The sequence below is a fragment of the Dipodomys spectabilis genome, unplaced genomic scaffold (assembly GCF_019054845.1).
Source record: "Dipodomys spectabilis isolate Male_0828 unplaced genomic scaffold, ASM1905484v1 ptg000185l, whole genome shotgun sequence".
Lineage (NCBI taxonomy): Eukaryota > Metazoa > Chordata > Mammalia > Rodentia > Heteromyidae > Dipodomys > Dipodomys spectabilis.
In genome coordinates this window covers 3,381,252-3,403,178 of record NW_024870862.1, presented here as the reverse complement: position 1 = coordinate 3,403,178, position 21,927 = coordinate 3,381,252, and positions in this window count along the sequence as shown.

Genomic DNA, 21,927 nt, shown 5'->3' with positions numbered 1-21,927 from the left:
CTGCCTAGGATTCAAGTATATCAACTACTTTCCTACCAACTCTTAGGTAGTTATTATGCCACCACTGAAGGAATAGGATTCTTTTCATGCTTAATAGACTATTCATTAAGATCAATCAGCGTCCTAGGATCATTGCATCTAATTTTAGACTAGACTTATTGATGCACTCAGAAACTTCTCATTTAATCATGAGTTTGCTCACGTTCCATTGGTATTTCGATGCATAAGAACGAGTATCTTGGGAATTCCACATATTGGTAGATGTCAGGACCAGGACTCGAACTCAGGGCCTACATTGCTGCATGGGCCTATGGCTTCCCCAATAGCCCACTATCCTTCACCAATGCAAGGTGAAGTACTCTTTGTAGGCATGTTATTAAGACCCAGGATGGTCACCTTGGAAAGGAACAAAATGTAAATATTCATCCCGCGGCTTTCCTCTCTCTCTCTCTCTCTCTCTCTTTCTCTCTCCATATATATATATATATACATATATATATATACATACATACATATATATATATATATATATATATATCATACTCTGTGTGTGTGTGTGTGTGTGTTTGTGTGTGTGTGTGTGTGTTTTCCTGCAAGACTTCAGGGCCTAGTATCCCAGGATCGGCAATGGGCCCATGGCAGCCCACCACCCTGAGGTGATTGAAGCTGAGGCAGAGTTACCACAAACTGAGTTCAAATCCTTTCCTTGGCAATAATAATAATAATAATAAAACCTGGCTCAGAACTCGCACCATTTTTCTGCCACAGCTGGGATTCCAACTCAGTTCTGGGTAAATCTATAACACTCTGGGGGAAATGGAAGCTCACCATCCTTGAAGACTACAATATCAGGCCAGGTCACAGGTCCTGAATTGAAGCCCCAGCACTGGAAAAAATAATGTACCCACCTATTTTACACATAGGATCTCTATTTACATATATGTATGGAATGCATCATGAGTTCAATGTAGTTACTCTTTTTATTGTGTGTCTTAGTCATGGATGCATTTGTGTTTTATTGAGTATGATGACAGACATAACTGATAACAAATTTTTCCTATGGTTATAGAGTTGCCTATATAGAATTTTCCATCCTCCCTGAGACCCAGGACTTTCACAGGAAAGGAAAACAGGTGGATCGATGGGCTTCTCACATTAGGTTTCATCTTTTGGCAGTATTGGGATTTGAACTCAGAGCTTAGCAGGCCCATTTGGCGAAAGGGTCTAGGTGAGGATACCAGCCTGTGAGCAACTAAGGAGCTAGGGGGTTCCCGGGACTTGAGATTGAGCCCCGGAGTGGGGGTGGGGCACAATATTCATCCATTCATAAGCTGAATACCTATTTGGATAGAGTAGGAGTTGTGGCTAGCTGTGTTAGAATCCCACCTACCATGTTGTCGGGTCTTCATTCATCCCACAAAAGATGGACTGGGTCCTAGGAAAGGTAAGTGCAGCCACTCGCCCGTTCCCCAGCCTCCCTCATCCTGGGAGACAATCAGATGCAGCAGGGAGTCAACTCAAGCAGGGAAACTCGTTTATTAACACAGAGCAAGCCGTTTTTAAAGCAACAAAGAGTGGGTGGCATGGGAGGGGAGGAAGAGGAACCAATCACTGTCAAGGTCACACCCTATCATGCACCTAAGCTTCCATGGTCTGGTTACTTACTGTGAAGCAAATCGGGCTCTGCCCACTCCACTCCCTTTCAGTGTCATCTTTGCTGCTCATGTGCTCTATAGATTCCCTCTTTTTTGTTTTAATGGCAGACCCACCTCCAAGTTAGTTATCTTTTCCCCTCCGCTGTAAAGGTTATTTTAAAAGGATTCCATTGGTAAGGATAGCATTGGCCATGCAGGGGGTTTGAGGCAAGTCTGGGTGTTGAGATTCGCCAGACAAGGATAAGGAGGGCCCTTGTGCATGAGCCAAGAGGCCGTCCCAGTTACCTCACATCCCCATCTAGGACAATAATAAACATCAATCCCACGACAGTTAGAAATGTCCAAAGCAGTTCAATTAATTCCTGGGCATATATAAAAGTCAGTATCTCGTAAGGTCATCCTCTTCAGAACCTGGGAGAACCCTGGGTATTGGGAGTTCCACACATGCGGCATGGTGCATCCCCGTGGGTGCCCACACTGCCATTCTACTATAGTGCAGAAAAATAAGGAAAATTTAAAACCAATTGCAGACATAGCAGAGCAATACTGGGCACCTGGTGTCTTTTAAGTAAGCCAGTTCCTTGTACGTGCCTTTAAGTGAGCACAGGGGTCAAGATGACTTTGAGCTTTACTTTAAGCTCCAAATGGCTCCCAGCATCTCCCCTGTCTTTGTTTAAGGAAGCGAACCCGCCTATCTTAGGTTGGGTGGATCGCCTTGTCTGCCTGATCTGTCATCGGGAACTTCTTCAGAGCGAAGCTGAAGGCCCTGTCTTAGGTTGGCCAGACTGACACCCCCTCTTATCCATCTCTGGCTGCGATTCCTCTTGGGGGAAATTTATTCACTTGGAGCTTGATCTTATGTAACTGGCTGGCTAAGCTCATAAGAGTTTTGCAGTGCACGTATAAAGCAAGTAAGGCATAGAAAACAATTAGCAAAAGCGTTCCCAGGCCAAGCAATGTCATTAGCAGTCCTTTAGCATTAGCCAGGGATGGGAGAGCAGTCTTTACCACTTCAGAGTCCAGAGGTGGGGGTTGTTCTGGAGCAGATTTTAGACATGTTTACAGGAAAGCATAACAAAAGGTGGTTGTACAAGCAAGTAGTAAAAGAACAATTAGAGCAAGTAACACAAAATAAGTGGCTCCTACAGAAATATTAAATGGTCCATACATAATGACATAGGGTGGTAATCAAAATAAAGGTCAGGCCTCCAGGTCAAAGGTACATCTTCTCTTGTGGTCTATTGATGATTTCTGCATTGTCAGCGCTGATCACTGTCCAGGTCACCTGTTGGGTTGATCATCAGAGAGAGGGACTTGCAAGAGAGACACTTTAAGAAGGACTGCTTACAACAATCCCCCTGCCAAACGGCTGGGGGGTGGGGTGGGAAATTACCCCCTACACCCTGCAAGTCCCTCTCCCCGATGATCTTGGGGTTCCTCGGCCCTGGGCTGCCAGCGCCTGGGCATTAGCCTCAGTCATTGCAGATGTCTGAGCCTGTAAAGCTAAAGCTAGTGATTGGGACTGGTGCTGTTGCATCCCCACAACCTGTGAGGTCACCACCCATCTGCTCAGTGAATGCTCTCTCAATCCCACACAGGCCATGTAGTGGTCTGAATTCATCCCTTCCCAGACCAGTAGCTTTACAAACTGATCTCAGAGGTTCCCTGCTGGCAGCTTGTGGTGAATGCTCTGTTGGACTCAGTCTACAAACTCAGCTGGAGGCTCACCAGGTTTTTGCCTCACTCCTGCTATGGAGGACTCAGTAGGGCCATCATCCAGTTTGTACCACGCAGCCAGTCCTGCTTGCCTCACCTGGTCATGGTACGGGCCAGGTATTGCTGCCTGTTTGACGCCAGTGGAGTACCCTTCCCCGTCCCTGTTAACATGGCATAAGTAATAGGTATCGTGGATTGAACCTGACAATTATTTTCTACTTGCCCTCTGCATTCCTCCTTAAAGAAAGCACACATTTAATAAACTGAGAACTGGTGAGGACGGCTTTAGCCACATCCAGCCAGGCTTTAGGGACACCTGGGTGGTAAGCAATGTCCTGTAATAAGCTCTGGGCCCAAGGAGAGTTTGGGCCATCTTCCACCACCTTGTTGCAGAGCTCTTTAAGATCCTTAGCTTCCCATGGATACCATTCCAAGGGCCTGTTTGCTCCTGGTGCCAGATTGACCGGATACGCTTGGGGAAGCAAATCCTGTGGCCTAGGGTCCATGCTCTCAGGTGGCCCTTCCCTTCCAGGGTAGACCTCCTAGTAGGTTACTTCCCCAGCACTCCGCCCCTCTGTTGATGGTTTGTAGGTGTCCGCGTCTTGCAGGTATCTCTCACAGATCGCATAGGGTTCCATACCTCCCCTCCAATTGGGGGAATAAAAAGGGGACCTATGACCATCAGGGGCATCTGAATCAGAGGAACTAACTTTGCCCCTCGTTTTGACTTCCATGGTGCATGTGTGTTCACTCATGCAACTTCGCTGTCAAAACACTAATCCTATCATCAATATTTCTATGAATTCGAGCATCCTACCCACGCTTCCGTTACGACCAACTAATACATTTATTATGAAAAAATTTCTTACCACTAACACTAGCCCTATGTATATGGTATATTGCTATCCCAATCTCCACAGCAAGCATCCCTCCAATATTATAGAAATATGTCTGACAAAAGAGCTACTTTGATAGAGTAAAACATAGAGGTTCAAGTCCTCTTATTTCTAGAACTTTAGGACTCGAACCTAACCTGAGAATTCAAATTTCTCCGTGCTACCAATTACACCAAATCCTAGTAAGGTAAGCTAATTAAGCTATCGGACCCATACCCCGAAAACATTGGTTCCAACCCTTCCCATACTAATTAATACCATTGCATTTATTCTAATTATATTCACTATGATTCTAGGCACTGCCATTGCAATAACAAGCTCACACTGAATACTCACATGAGTGGGTCTAGAGATCAACATATTATCTATAATTCCCCTCATAACAATTAATAAAAATCCACGATCAACCGAAGCTGCATCAAAATACTTTTTAACCCAAGCAACTGCATCCATAATCCTAATATTCGCTATCACAAACAACTTTCACCACTCGGGACAATGAGATATTCAACAACCACCCAATCCACTAACATCCCTAACATTACTAATCGCCCTAGCAATAAAGTTAGGTCTAGCCCCATTCCACCTGTGAGTCCCAGAAGTTACCCAAGGCATCCCCCTGCTATCCGGATTAATTCTGTTAACCTGACAGAAGCTAGCTCCAATCTCAATCTTCTACCAACTCTCCCCATTCATAGAAAAAAAACCTAATCCTACCCATATCTATTCTATCAATCTTGTTAGGAGGCTGAGGAGGCCTAAACCAAACCCAACTACGAAAAATCATAGCATATTCATCAATCGCCCATATAGGCTGAATAATAGCAGTAATAATCTACAACCCCTCTACAATAATCCTCAACCTAATCATCTATATTATCCTCACTACAACCCTCTTCATCTCACTAAACTCCCTGTCCATCACAACTACCTCATCACTTACTTCAACATGAAATTCACACCCCCTAATAACCCTAGCAACCCTCTTATGCTTAATATCCCTAGGAGGTCTACCTCCCCTCACCGGTTTCCTACCAAAATGATTGATCATCCAAGAGATAATCTTCAATGACATAATCACAACCAGTCTAGCCATAGCAATAATAGCCCTTCTAAACCTATTCTTTTACATACGATTAATTTATTCAACTTCCCTCACCCTATTTCCACTATCCAACAATACCAAATTCAAATGACACCATCCGAACCAAAAAGCCCCAACAACAATCCCTACAATATTAATTATTTCATCCTTCTATTTACCTTTAACACCAATAATCACAACTATTATATAGAAATTTAGGTTAATTTAGACCAAGAGCCTTCAAAGCTCTAAGTCCATAAACTTAATTTCTGACCATAAGGACTGCAGACCTTCCATCTACATCTAATGAACGCAAATCAATAGCTTTAATTAAGCTAAATCCTTTCTAGATTGATAGGATTTTAACCTACAAATCTTTAGTTAACAGCTAAACACCTTAATCAACTGGCTTCAATCTACTTCTCCCGCCTAAAAAAAGAAAGGAGGCGGGAGAAGTCCCGGCAGGATTGAAGCTGCTCCTTTGAATTTGCAATTCAACATGCGATGCACCTCAGGACTTCACTGGTAAAAAGAGGAATTAACCTCTGTAGTTAGATTTACAGTCTAATGCCTTACTCAGCCATTCTACCTATGTTCATTAACCGTTGACTATTCTCAACTAATCACAAAGACATCGGAACCCTTTATATAATCTTCGGTGCTTGAGCCGTAATAGTAGGAACAGGACTAAGCATCCTAATTCGAGCAGAACTAGGTCAACCTGGTTCCCTATTAGGAGACGAACAACTTTACAATGTAATTGTTACTGCCCACGCATTTGTAATAATTTTCTTTATAGTAATACCCATTATAATCGGTGGGTTCGGAAACTGACTAGTCCCCCTAATAATCGGCGCACCCGACATGGCTTTTCCATGAATAAATAATATAAGCTTCTGACTCTTACCACCTTCATTCCTTCTCCTATTAGCATCTTCCATAATTGAATCCGGAGCCGGAACAGGATGAACTGTATACCCACCTTTAGCAGGAAATCTAGCACATGCTGGAGCTTCTGTCGACCTGACAATTTTCTCTCTTCACTTAGCAGGAGTATCATCTATCCTCGGAGCTATTAACTTCATCACTACTATTATTAATATAAAACCACCCGCAATATCACAATATCAGACACCCCTATTTGTCTGATCTGTCCTTATTACAGCTGTCCTTCTTCTACTATCCCTTCCAGTATTAGCTGCAGGAATTACTATGCTTCTAACAGATCGTAATCTTAACACAACTTTCTTCGACCCTGCAGGAGGCGGAGACCCAGTACTTTACCAACACCTATTTTGATTTTTCGGCCATCCAGAAGTCTACATTCTCATTCTTCCCGGATTCGGAATAATCTCACATATCGTTACATATTATTCAGGAAAAAAAGAACCCTTCGGATATATAGGCATAGTGTGAGCCATAATATCTATTGGATTCCTAGGATTCATTGTATGAGCACACCATATATTTACAGTAGGAATAGACGTAGATACTCGAGCCTACTTTACATCTGCTACAATAATTATTGCTATCCCAACAGGAGTGAAAGTATTCAGCTGACTAGCTACTCTCCACGGAGGAAATATTAAATGATCGCCAGCCATATTATGAGCACTAGGATTCATTTTCCTATTCACAGTAGGTGGACTAACCGGAATTGTTCTATCAAACTCATCCCTAGACATCGTACTTCACGATACATACTACGTAGTAGCCCATTTCCACTACGTTCTTTCTATAGGAGCTGTATTTGCCATTATAGGAGGCTTCGTTCACTGATTCCCTCTATTTACCGGCTATACACTAAGTGACATATGAGCTAAAACACACTTCACCATTATATTTATTGGTGTAAATATGACCTTCTTCCCTCAACATTTCCTAGGACTAGCAGGTATACCACGACGATACTCCGACTATCCAGACTCCTACACTACATGAAACACAATTTCATCTATAGGTTCATTTATTTCCCTAACAGCCGTAATCCTAATAATTTTCATAATCTGAGAAGCATTCGCATCAAAACGTGAAGTAACAACAGTGCAAATAACATCAACAAACCTTGAATGAATCCATGGATGTCCACCACCATTCCACACCTTCGAAGAACCAGCCTATGTAAAACCGGCCAACTAAGAAAGGAAGGATTCGAACCCCCTAAAACTGGTTTCAAGCCAGTCCCATATCCAATATGTCTTTCTCAAAATGAGATATTAGTAAAATTAATTACATAACTTTGTCAAAGTTAAATTATAAGCCTAATACTTATATATCTCTATGGCTTACCCCCTTCAAATAGGACTTCAAGATGCTTCATCTCCAATCATAGAAGAATTAACTGACTTCCATGACCATACTCTCATAATCGTATTTCTTATTAGCACCCTAGTCCTATATATCATTTCATTGATATTAACCACTAAACTCACCCACACTAGCACTATGGATGCTCAAGAAGTAGAAACTATCTGAACAATTCTTCCAGCCGTTATCCTAGTTATGATTGCTCTACCCTCCCTTCGCATTCTTTATATAATAGACGAAATCAACGACCCAGCACTAACAGTAAAGACCATAGGACATCAATGATACTGAAGCTACGAATATACCGACTTCAACGACCTTATATTTGACTCCTACATAATCGCCACATCTGACCTTAAACCTGGAGAACTACGTCTCCTAGAAGTAGACAACCGAGTCGTCCTCCCAATAGATCTACCCATCCGCATACTAGTTTCCTCAGAAGATGTACTACATTCGTGAGCAGTACCCTCACTAGGAATCAAAACAGATGCTATCCCAGGACGACTAAACCAAGCCACCCTATCATCTACACGACCAGGACTATTCTACGGCCAATGCTCTGAGATTTGCGGTTCCAACCATAGTTTCATACCAATTGTCGTCGAAATAGTCCCACTTAAATATTTTGAATCATGATCAACAACAATACTTTAGACCCCATTATGAAGCTATTAAAGCATTAACCTTTTAAGTTAAAGACAGGACACCAATTGTCCCATAATGATATGCCACAATTAGATACATCACCATGATTTGTTACCATTATAGGAACCACACTCACCCTATTCATTATTTTCCAATTAAAATTTAAAACCTTCACTTTCCACCCACAACCACAGACCAAAAATTTTCTATACACCAAAGCATCTAATCCTTGAGAACTAAAATGAACGAAAATTTATTCACCCCTTTCACTACCCCTACACTCTTAGGCCTACCCCTCGTTATTGCAATCATTATATTCCCATCCATCCTATTTCCACAACCAAAACGACTAATCAATAATCGTCTCACTACTTTCCAATCATGACTCATAAACGCAATCATTAAGCAAATAATAAGCATGCACAGTCTAAAAGGACGTGCCTGAACACTCCTACTTACATCCCTTATCATCTTTATTGGCTCCACAAACCTTCTAGGCCTCCTACCTCATTCATTTACTCCCACTACCCAACTCTCCATAAATCTAGGAATAGCTATCCCGCTATGAGCAGGAACTGTCCTACTAGGATTCCGATACAAAACTAAATCATCACTAGCCCACTTTCTACCACAAGGAACTCCATTACCATTAATCCCAATACTTATCATCATCGAATCCATCAGCCTATTAATCCAACCTATAGCCCTCGCCGTACGACTAACAGCCAACATTACAGCTGGCCACCTCCTAATTCACCTAATCGGAGGAGCTGCCTTAGCAATCTATTCTATTAGCCCAATCGGATCGCTGGCAGCATTCATTATCCTCACACTTCTAACAATCCTAGAATTTGCAGTAGCCCTTATTCAAGCCTACGTCTTTACCCTACTAGTAAGCCTATACCTACATGACAACACCTAATGACACACCAAACACATGCCTTCCATATAGTTAACCCCAGCCCCTGACCATTAACTGGAGCTATATCAGCTCTCCTCCTAACATCAGGAATAGTAATATGATTCCACTATCAATCTGTCACGCTCCTCCTCATGGGTATCCTATCTAGTGTCCTTACTATATTCCAATGATGACGAGACGTAATTCGCGAAGGAACATTTCAAGGCCACCACACCCCTGTAGTTCAAAAAGGCCTTCGCTACGGTATAGTCCTATTTATTATTTCAGAAGTGTTTTTCTTAGCATGCTTCTTCTGAGCAATTTACCATTCCAGCCTAGCCCCCACTCCTGAACTAGGGGGATGCTGACCACCAACCGGAATCACTCCATTAAACCCCCTAGACGTACCATTACTCAATACCTCTGTCCTTCTAGCCTCCGGAGTATCAATTACATGAGCCCATCACAGCCTCATAGAAGGTAACCGAATCCCAATAATTCAAGCCCTTTTCATTACTATTATTTTAGGAATTTACTTTACTGTTTTACAAGCCTCCGAATACATAGAAACCTCATTTACCATTTCAGACAGCGTGTACGGCTCAACATTCTTCATAGCAACAGGCTTCCACTGCCTACACGTAATAATTGGAACAACATTTCTTATCGTATGCTTAATCCGCCAAATCCAATTTCACTTCACATCCACTCACCATTTCGGCTTTGAAGCAGCAGCATGATATTGACACTTCGTAGATGTTGTCATGCAACATGTGTGTTCTAGGTTGTCATGTGTGTTCTAGGTGAAATTTGACCCATTCCTTTTCCTTCTCACTTCCCAAGTCCTCCTTTACTCCTTCTAGGCCTAATGTTGCCTCCTCTTCCTTCTTCTGTGAGATAGCATTGCCCATACTAAGGGTTACACTTACCCTGACAGACTGCTTAGCCTCTGTCAGTATTTTTCCTTTCATGCCCCATGTTGGGAGCCAGATGTTGGGTCTTCTTCCATCACACGAAAGACAGACAGGGTCCGAGGAAAGCTAAGTGCGGCAGCTCGCCCGTTCCCCAGCCTCCCTCAGTCCAGGAGACAATCAGACGCAGCGGGGAGTCAACTCAAGCAGGAAAACTCATTTATTAACATAGAGCAAGCCATTTTTAAAGCAAAAAAGAGTGGGTGGCATGGGAGGGGAGGAAGAGAGGAAACAATCACTGTCAAGGTCACACCCTATCATGCAACTAAGATTCCATGGTCTAGTTATGCACTGAACATAAAGCAAATCAGGCTTTGCCCACTCAACTCCCTATCAGCGCCATCTTTGCTGCCCATGTGCTCTACATCATGTGAGTACTGATTCTTGGATCAGTACTCCAATTTCTGAATGTGATTCTTATTGTCACACTTCATGAACTCTTAATTAAAAATTATTGTTGTGCCATACGTCTTGCCTATCATTTCCTATGAGAACCATGAATGAACTAAACTCTTCCCTAGGACTCAATTCAAGCACCTCATAACATTTATAGACATGTCAAATATACGATTTATACTTACATCTATATATTAAGTCTATATTGTGTTTGTTGTAGTGATTCATTATGTTTTATTATTGATTTAGCATTTATTTTATGAATTGTGAGTGCACCCATAATATTTATTACATTTATTCCAATCTATTCCATAGCATGTAACTTTGCAGACATGTTATGAACTTGCACAGAAAAGGAAAAATGGTGTCACACACAGGAAAAAATTTTTGGCAATGATGGGACGTGATCTGAAAGCCTGAGAGGCCCAATTCTTGAATGTGTGAGTGTCAGCACCATAGCCTCTAGTCCATTCAGCTGCCAAGTCGATCCCAAGACCTGGAATCAAGCCCCTGTTTGGCTAAAATCGCAGTAACTTTCTGTGACGATGGTGGTACATAAATAAATATAAATACCTAAATTTGGCCAAAATCACAGTAACTTTCTATGACGATGGTGGTACATAAATATAAATTTAGATATTTAGGTACTGCCAGAGGTGTCTATCTAGTATTCAATGACATATACTACGTTCCTACCGATTCTCATGTATTTAGTGAGGATTCCATTTAATCAATAATATTCTTTAAATGCATAATAAACTATGAATTAAAATCAATCTGTGTCCTGTGATTATTGGGTCTAATTTTATGCTAGACTCATTTTGAGGGACTACTCATCCAACCATGACATTGATCACATTTCTCTGGTGTTCCTACGGACAGGCAATAGTTTCTTAGACTCTCCAGCCCCTTTTAAGTGGCATGATCAGGATTCAAACTCAGGGCCTAGTGTCCACTGACCTACAGCTTCACTGACAGCCCGCCAGCCTTCAGCAATGCCAGGTGAACTACAGGTTGCAGCCATGTCATTCAGACTCAGGATGGTCACCGTGCAAGGAAGAAAAATAGAAACTGCTGACCTTCTGTAGTTTGATGCTTTTTTTTTTTGGTGGTGTTTTCATTTTGTTTTTCTGTTAGTCCCCGAGGCCTAGGATCCAGGATGGGCTGTGGGTCCATAGGCTGCACCATCCCAGCCTAGTGTGATGGAAACTGAGGCAGAATTGCCACGACCTGAGTTAAAGCCACGTGCATGGCAAAAAATAAATAAATTAATTAATAATATTACTAAAGCTCATTGTCTTGAATTTTGTGCCATTTTGTTGTTTGCCAGGCAGGGATGCATCTTGGGATCTGGGTAACGCTGATGCACTGAGGGGGGTGGAGGAAAAGAAAGATCTCCTCCATTGAAGACAAGAATTCAGGCCTGTTCCCTAGGACTGAATTCAAGCCCCAGTCCTGGAGAACATAACATTTATAGACATGTTTATTATATGATTTATACTTACATCCATATATTCAGTTTATATCGTGTTTGTTGAAATGATTCATTATATTTTATTATTTATTTATTTACTTACCATTTATTTATGTACTGACTGTGAGTGCACCTATAACATTTATTACATTCATTGAAATCTATTCCATAGCATGGAGCTTTGCAGACATATTATATACATCATACCTGACACCCAGCACTTGCACAGAAAAGGAAAACAGGTATCACACTTGGAATCTTTCTCCAGGAAGACATTTTTAGCAATGCTGGGGCCTGAACTGAGGCCCTAGGAGGTCCAATTCGTGAATGGGTGTGTGTCATCATGGCAGCCTCTATCACATTCAGATGCCAGGTGGATCCCAAGACCTGGGATCGAGACTCAGGTTTGGCCAAAATAGCAATACTTTTCTATGCAGACGGTGGTATAAAAATAAATATATATTTAGAAATTTAGATACTTCCAGTGATGTCTATCTAGTAGTATTCAATGACATATACTAACTTCCTAGTGATTCACAGGTATGTAGTGAGAATTCTATTTAATCAATAGTATTCTTTTAGGGGCTGGGAAAGTGGCTCACTGTGAGAGTGCTTGTCTTGCATGCATGAGCCCTGGGTTTGATTCCTCAGCACCACATGATCAGAAAAAGCCAAGAATGGTGCTGTGTCTCAAATGGTACAGCATTAGCCCTGAGCTGAAAAGCTGAGGGAGAGTTCCCAGGACCAGAGTTCAGGCCCCACTACCGACAAAACACACACACACACACACACACACACGTATTCTTTTAATGCGTAATAAACTATAAATTAAAATCAATCGACATCTTGTAAATATTGGGTTTAATTTTATGTTAGACTGATTGACAAACCATGACATGATCACATTCCTCTGGTATTCCTATGAACAGGCATTAGTTTATTAGGCTCTCCAGCCCTTTCTAAGAGCCATGACAGGGATTCAAACACCTAGGTGTCCAGATTGGGCTGTGGGTTCGCTGCCAGCCTGCCAGCCTTCAGCAATGCCAGGTGACCTACAGGTTGTAGCTGGTGTCATTTGGACCCGGGGTGGTCACCATGCAAGAAGGAAAACCGAGAAACCTCCGACTGTCTGCAATTCGAGGCTATTTTTCAGTACTGTTTTCAATTTGTTTTCCTGTCAGCCCCTGAAGCCTTGATTCCTAGGATGGGATGTGGTCCCAGAAGCTGCACCATCCCAGCTTAGGGTGATGGAGGCTGAGGCAGAGTTGCTACAACCTAAGTCCAAGCCCCGTGCCTGGCAAAATAAATGAATTAATAAATAAAATATAATAAAATTTAATAAAGTATATAAACATAAAATATTTTTTAATTTTTTATTATTATTTTTTATTGTGAAAATACTGTACAGAGGGGTTACAATTACATGGGCAAGATAGTGAGTACATTTCTTATCAAGCATTGTAGCCTCCTCCATTTTTTACCCTTCACATCCCTTCCCATCCTCTCTGCCCCCCACCTAATCCTCCCCCCTCGAAGTTGTAAAGTTCATTTTTGACATGACAACTTACACTTCTCATTGTTGCAACAGGTCCACCTATATCCTTATTTAAATGACTTGTTTTTCCCCTTCTCCTCCACAAATTACACCGACATCAAATACAGTGAAAGCAGTGGTTATACTGTGGGGGAGGGACATACAAAGCAACAAAGAAATAATCTTATAATTGCATTAGAAACAAATGCATGAAAGAAAAATACATTTAAAATACATATCTTAGGGTTCATTTTCCTAACATCACTTTATCTGACCTTTTCTGCTTGACTCATACATATACTAGATATTGCAAATAAGGGAAATCATGGGACCTAAGTTTCTTTGTGTTTGGCTTACTTTACTTAATATAATTTTTTCCAAGTCTTTCCATTTCCTAACAAATGGGGCAATGTCATTCTTTCTGATGGAGGCATAGAATTCCATTGTGTATATATACCACATTTTCTTGATCCATTCATCTACTGAGGGGCATCTGGGTTGGTTCCATATCTTAGCTATGGTAAATAATGCTGCAAAAAACATAGTTGTGCTGGTAGCTTTAGTGTGGTCTTGTTTGTAAACATTAGGGTAAATGCCCAAAAGTGGGACTGCTGGGTTATAGGGTAGCTCTATGTGGAGTCTTTTGAGGAATCTCCATACTACTTTTCAAAGTGGTTAAACAAGTTTACAAAATGGACCTCCCTGCCTTGGAATTCGTGTCCGTTTTTTTCTGCCAGGCCTGGGATTTGAACTCAGAATCTGGACTCTCTAATGCACTGTGGAGAATGGGGAAACTCACCCTCTTTGAATACAAGCAATTCAGGCCTGTTCCCTAGGCCTGAATTCAATCCCCAGCCCTGTTATGTAATATTCATCCACACTTGAAAAAAATGATTAATATCTACATACTTATGTTTACTGCATATTGCTTTGAGGGTATTTATTTTTTTGTATTATTCATTCATTATATTTATTGACTATTACTACACTTACAACACGTATTAAATTTATTACATATTATGAGAACTATACAGATTTTCATATGTATTATATATCTTACTTCAGACCCAGGACATTCACTGAAATTCTCCCATGCTTAGAAAAACAGAAAGAATACACCAACCAAAGTCTAATTTATCCCTAGGCACCCCAGTGGCTCACATCTGTAATCCTAGCTACTCAGGAGGCTGAGAACTGGATGATGAAATTTCAAAACCAATGAAGGCAGAAAAGCCTGACAGAAATCATCTCCAATTAACTGGCAAAAAGCCAGGCTACAGGTATGGCTGAAGTGGTAGAAAATCAGCTATGAACAACCAAGCCGAGAAAGAGCAAGCTGAGTTCAAGTTCATGGAGGGAGCGAGGGAGATAAAAGGGAGAGAAATCCTCCAAAAACAGAGAATAAAACAACAGTAGAAAATCCCACATAATTTATGGTACCAACCAAACTGGAAAAAAAATAATGAAGCTTGTGCAGTTGTGTAATTTTACATGAGCACATATGCTCTTAGGTACACTTCAAAGCTACGTTTTTAATAATATATGTATATATATATATAATATATATATATAATGCATATATATATATATATATATAATATATCTTTAAATAAACTAAGAAACCAGCCAATGAATAAATACTTCTGAATTAGTGCCTTAAACATAGCATTATAAATTATGTATACTAAAAGTATATTCCAGGTTTCTTTTCTCAAAATCAATCTTTAAGAAGTTTGTGCATGTGCCTGGCACCGGTGGCTCATGCCGATAATCCTAGCTAATCAGGAGGCTGAGATTTGAGGATGCCAGTCAGGACAGGAATGTCCGTGAGACACTTAATTCCAATAAATCACTAGAAAACCGGAAGTAGCATTGTGATTCAAGCAGTCGATTGCTCACATTGAGCTGAAGAGTGCAGGGATGACCCCTGAGTTCAGACCCACGACCAAAAAAAAAAAAAGTTTGTTCATACAGATCATAAAATTCTAACACTTTGAGCTTTAGGAAACATTTATGCCAGAGTCTTCTGATCTTTAGGCAAATGCTCCACTTCTGACTACATCCCACTCCCAATGTTTTTGTTTTTCATTTTACAATCCAGTTCATTCCCAAAATGCTTACAAGTACCTGCTGTCCTCACAAAAGTGAGTTTTTATTCAGAAACCCAACTTTTTGTGCTATCACTCCCCTAGTGTATTTCGTTGTAGGCACTGAGGAAAACTAACATGACACAAATGTAGAGAATTTATAATTATAGAAATAACTCTAAATATAAATAAAATCAACTGTCCCAACCTTCTAGGGAGAAATGGTGTCCTTATTTTCATGTTCACTCTTCATGGAAGATGATCAAAATAGAAACACCAATGTGCTATGCTGAAATGTAAAAGTTTAAACCTCTTTTTTGAAAAACTCTAGTGTTATAAAATCAAAATGTATCAAACAAAGGTGAAGTGAACTTAAAAAATACTAAAAATGCTAATGAAGCTCCCTTGTTTGGAATGTTTGGCATTTTTTTGTCTGTAAGGTAACTCTGTTGCACTGTGCGGGAAGGGGAAGCTCACCGTGCTTAAAGACCAGAAAGTCAGGCCTGTTCCCTAGGCCTGAATTCATGGCCTATCCCTGGAAAGCATACTCCTTATATACATTTTAAAGATAGGATTGAACTTCCATACAGATGTTCAGACTATATTATGTTTGGGGTGGTTATTCATTGAATTTTTTGTTTTATTCATTTATTTACCATTTATTTTATTGATTGTGATGACACCTAACAATGTATTATATTGTTTGCATCCTATCACATAGCATCTAGATTTGTAGATGTCTTCTCAATCATGCCTGACACCCAGGACTCTCCCGGAAAAGGAAAACAGATTGGCTTCTTAATCCAAGATTAAATTTTTGGCAGCTCTAGGATCTGAAATCAGGGACATGCAGTCCCAATTCATGAATAGGTGAGTGTGAGCACAGCAGCCTCTAGCTAATGAAGCTGTCAGGTGGATCCCAGGTGCTGAGATCTTGCCCCAGGATTGTGCAAAACAGCAATACATGGATAGGCAGACAGTGGTATACAAATAAATATATATTGGTAAAAAGAGCCATAGCCGCCTATCTATGATTGAATGACATATACTATGTTCCTATCAAGTGGTAGGTATTTATTATATCACCATTAAAGGAATAGTATTCTTTTCATGATTAATAAAGTATTAATTGAGATCGATCAGTGTCCTAGGATTATTGCATCCAATTTTAGACTCGACCGATGCACAAACTTCTCCTTCAATCAGTATTCCTATGCATAGGAATGAGTCTCTTGTGATCTCCTGCCATTGGCAGGTGTCATGACATGGATTTGAAGCCAGGGTCTATGTTGACAGATTGTCCTATAATTTCCTTGATAGTACGTCAGCCTTCAGATATGGCAGGTCAGATCCACTTTGCAGCCATTTGATTCAGACCCAGGATGGGCACTGTGCAAAGATAAAAACATAAAACCCCCAGCCCTTTGCAGCTCCCCACTTTTCGTTCTATCCCACTGTTTTTTCATCTTGCAAGCCCTCTGGGCCTAGGATTCCAGGATTGGGTATGGGTCCCAAGCAGCACCTAGCCTAGGATGATCCAAGCTGAGGCAGAGTTGCCACGACCTCAGTTCAAGCCCCATGGATGGCAAAAAAAAAAGAAAGAAAAGAAAAGAAAAAAATTAATTAATTAACTAAATTAAAAAAAATAAAGCTCCCTGATTTGGAATTTCTGTCAGTTTTCTTTCCTAGCCTGGGATTGGACTTCAGGATCTTGGTAAATCTGTAGCAATGTGAGGGAAAGTGCAGATTTGCCACTACTGGAGTTCAAACCCCATGTAAAGCCAAAACTAAAAATAAGTCACTCAGCTTGGCAGGGAGAGTAGTTTTGGAGATGGGAGGGAAGGGATGGTAAGGGGTAAACAAAGGAGGAGGCAAAAATGCTCAATAGGAAATATACTCATGACCTTGCTCAAGTAACTGTGACCCCGCCGTACAACATTTTTACAATAAAAAAAAAACATACAAAAAAAAATGTAGTGTTCAGAGAAGCACTTTGGGAGTAAGGGAAGGACGTCTGAATAGCTGTACAAAATTCTACACTGCTTTTTTTAATGTTCAGTATGTAACTGAATAAACATAACTGCTTTCATTAAAAAATTAAGTCACTATCTTGGAACTGGGCCAATATTTTTACCATTGCTGGGATTTGATCTCACCATCCAAGTAACTCCTTTGAACCATGGGTGAAGGCGAAATTTACTGTCCTTGACGAATGAAATTCAGGCTAGAGTTCCCATGGCCTGAATGGAGGTCCTGCAATGGAAAAGGTATTTCTACACATGTGTAATATAGGATATTACTTACATAATTTTGTTTATTACATATTATGATTTTTATTATTGATTTTGTATTTATTTTATTTTTTATTTGATTCATTCATTTATTATGTATTGTAGTTAGTGTTATCATACACATATTTATTGCATTTTGCACATCTTTTATAAAATTATACACAATAATTTAGGACATTGATTCATTTTTCATTAAAACATTTTGTGTTGAAACATGATACATAATTAAATGGAGGCATTTGTAATAGTTTTCACATGTTTAGAGTCTGTGTCTCAAGTATGAATTTTGTCTTATTTATCTTTGAACACCTTCCTATAGGAATTTCTTTACTGATTTATACTCAGAAGCCTTTTTTTTTCAGGACAGGCAAGTTGTGGGATAAGATTGTAAGGGCGAGCCTAGAAATGTGGCTTAGTGGTAAACAGCTGGTTCAACATGCATGAATACCAGGGTTTGAATATTCAGTGCCACATACTCAGAAAAAGCCAGAAGCAATGGAGTGTCTCAAATGACAGAGTGCTAACCTTGAAAAAAAATAAGCCCCAGGACTGTCAAAAACAATTGGCCAGATGCGGGTGGCTCATACCTGGAACCTCAGCTTCTCAGGATGCTGAGATTTGAAGATCACCGTTCAAAGACAGCCGAGGCAAGGAAAGCCTGTTAGACTTATGTCCCATGTACCACCAAAAAAAGAAACCCTAGTGGGGCTTTGGCTCAAGTGGTAGAGTGTTAGCCTTGAGCTGAATTGATCAGGGACAGGGCCCAGGCTTGATACAAGACACACAACAGGAAAAAAGTAAGGGTTAATCAAAGTACTTTTCCTATCTGCTAATTAGGAGAACATTCCCTGGAAAATAAACACTGATGTAAACCAGAATTGGAGTCAGAGCTTAAGGCTCAAATGTAGCAGATCCACTTGCCCAGCCTCTCAGATTCTAGCATTATAACCTTGTGTGCTAAAGGGATCTGAATGGTCCAATATTGAAAGGCTTAATATGCTTCCCAAGCCATTTGTGATAAGCAGTTGACTTGTATTGTCAATGTCATTACAGTCCTGAACCTAGCAGAACACCAGTAGCTCACACTCATCAACCTAGCTAAGGAGGCTGAGGTCTCAGGATTACAGGGTGAAGCCAACCAGGACAGGAAAGTCTATGATACTCTGACTTCCACTTCTGTAAGGTCAGATGTTCAACAGCTTCTTGTGTTTCCCTTGGTGATGAGAAGTTACTTGAACTCTAAATGTTATTAGAATTCTTGTGCTATAGAAGAAGGAAAGAAACATCATTGACCCATGCAAGGTTCAAATGAAGTTCTCAGGATTCAAACCCTAGCCCTGTTAGCAGGAAGAACTCCAGTGTAACACTGTATTTGAAGGACAGAAAACAGTATCAAAAGCCAGGCTAGGTGGAGAGAGCTAGGCTTGTAGGATAAAGAGGCAGAAGATACACACTCAACTGGGAAGTGAGCTGCAAACCACTTCATTCATTCATTCCAGGCACACCCAGCAATGAGGGGAAACCTGAAACATTTGTTAGAGTTACACCATTGTCAGGCTTTCTCAGCCTCTTCAAACAATGAATAACCTTCCTCCTTTAGGTGAAGGGAGCCTCAGGCTATCTTTAGGTTACCAATCGAGAGTCAGTTTAGTGAGAGAGAGGGCAGGAACAGAGTAGAAAAACCCTGCTCTCTGTTTGTAGGGAGTGGATTTTTGACTCTACATCTGTCAGATTTCAAGGCCCTTCTTCTATCTCTGCCAGTCCATTCTCCTTCCTTCATTGTCCATATCATTAATGCAAATCCCCAGTCCAAGGACAGGGAGGGCCGTTTCTCTTCTGTTTCCAAGCACCTGAGTTAGAACCAGGCTTTGCCTTCTTGGCTCTGGGGCCTTCATCTGCCAGAGAAGTGGGAAAGAGACAGTGTTCCTGTTCTGTGGTTGTGTGAAGGCGATGCTGGTGTCCTGGCACACTGCAGAAGGCCTCATGACTAGGAATTGTTCCCTTATTTCCTCCTGACATCCAAGACCAGATTCATGTATCATTTTTCTATCTATCTATCTATCTATCTATCTATCTATCTATCTATCTATCTATCTATCTATCTATCTATCTATCTATCTATCTCCCTCTCTCCCTCCCTCCCTCCCTCCCTACCTATATATCTTTTTTGACATTTCTTGGGTTGAACTCAAAGCCAGGGCACTAGCTCTAGCACTCTACTACTTGAGCCACAGCACCAATTCTGGATTTTCTCTGTATATACTAGTGAAGAATAGAACCCAGGGCTTCTTGCATGCTAGGCAAGCACTCTCTCACTAATCCACATTCCCTGCCCCCTCATCTTTTGTTCTTAATGGTAGTTTTTACATAAGTATGCTACAGATTGTGTCCCCAAGTGTAATTTTCTGAATACAGGTTATTTCTATAAACCCTGATCTTCTCTTTCCCTGCCTTATTTGTGACTGTTCCTGGATTGGCCTCATAATAAAATGTAACTATAGGTTGCTGAGAGCTGCAATGTGCATCGTATAAGGACAGAAGCCTGGAACCCTGGAAGAGCAAGGCAATGGGGCTGAAATAAAGAGAATGATGCAGTATGCGTAACAAGCATATCTGTAAAATAAATCAGTATATGAAAGCAGAAGCTTTGCATACGGTCTGTTTGCACTCAAGGAAGTAACATACCCAAGTAAGTAAGTAGGGCACTGATACATAAAGTTGGCCTTCTCTTTTTGAATTTTATTTTTTGGACATCTCAGGGCTTAAACTCAGGGTACAATGTGTTTCTCAGCTGTTTTGCTCAAGGCTGAGCTTCTACTACTTCCATAGCTCCACTTCCAGCCATCTGGTCATTAATTGGACATAAGCACCTCCCTTACTTTCCTGCCTGGTCTGGCCTGTATCTCCTGCTAGGCTTTCTCTCCCAAAACTGGAGCTCTACCCTCTAGGCCACTGATCCACTTCTGGTTTTCTGGTAGTTTATTGGCAATAAGAGTCTCACAGACTTCCTGCTTGGGCTGGCTTTGGAAGGCGATCCCCAGAAGAGGCTTCAAGCAGCTTTCCTCAGGGATATGCCAAGGAGCCGCTCCACACAAACCTTTAATCTAAATCTCAGGAGGTACTAGCTAAAAATAGAAATGTGCAGATACTTCTAGTGTGTCCTAGATAGTTAAGGTTGGAGACGCACAACACTTATAATTATTAGATCATTTTATAGGCAAAAGGAGCAATGCAGACAGTATCAAGATCACTCCAGCTTTTGGTCCTCTCATACTGAGACAGTAAATTCACTGCAGCTCAATGCTAAGTGACAGAACTGGCATGTCCTGTGGACATTTGCTCCTCAATCCTATGACACTCATTTCTCACTATTGGCTTCAAACCTGTGACCAGAGTGGAAGATGAGGAGAGAAAATCATTCTCCGAGAAAGCAGCTATAAAGAACATTGGGTTGTCTCTTATAAGTTCAAACCATTGGAATGACCCGCTAAAAAGTCAGAAAGTAAGAAAAGAAAGTAAAAGTAAAAGAAAGTAAAAAAGTAAGAAAAGAAAGATGGTGCAGTGGCTGCTGACTGTAATCAAAGATCCTCAGGAGGCTGAGATGTAGAGAATCTGAATTTGAATCCAGCCAGTGTAAGAAAGTCCTTGACACTGTTATTTCTAAGAGATCACAGAAAAACCCAGAAGTGGGCTTTGATTCAAGCTTAATGCACTACCCTTGAGTAAAAAGAGCTCAGGGACAGCGCACAGGCTCATAGTTCAACCCCAGGACCTGCCCCCTCAAAAAGAGCCTGTATTTTCACGTCTTTGTCTATGTATGGATGTATTCCTACAGATGAAGCTCCAGAGCAGAGTAGCTATGATGAATGGCACCAAGCTAGGAAATTTGTATTCAATACTATGAGTTCATAACACAGAGAATGCTTTTATGACATTACATGTTCCAGGGCTCCCCTTACTGCTCGCA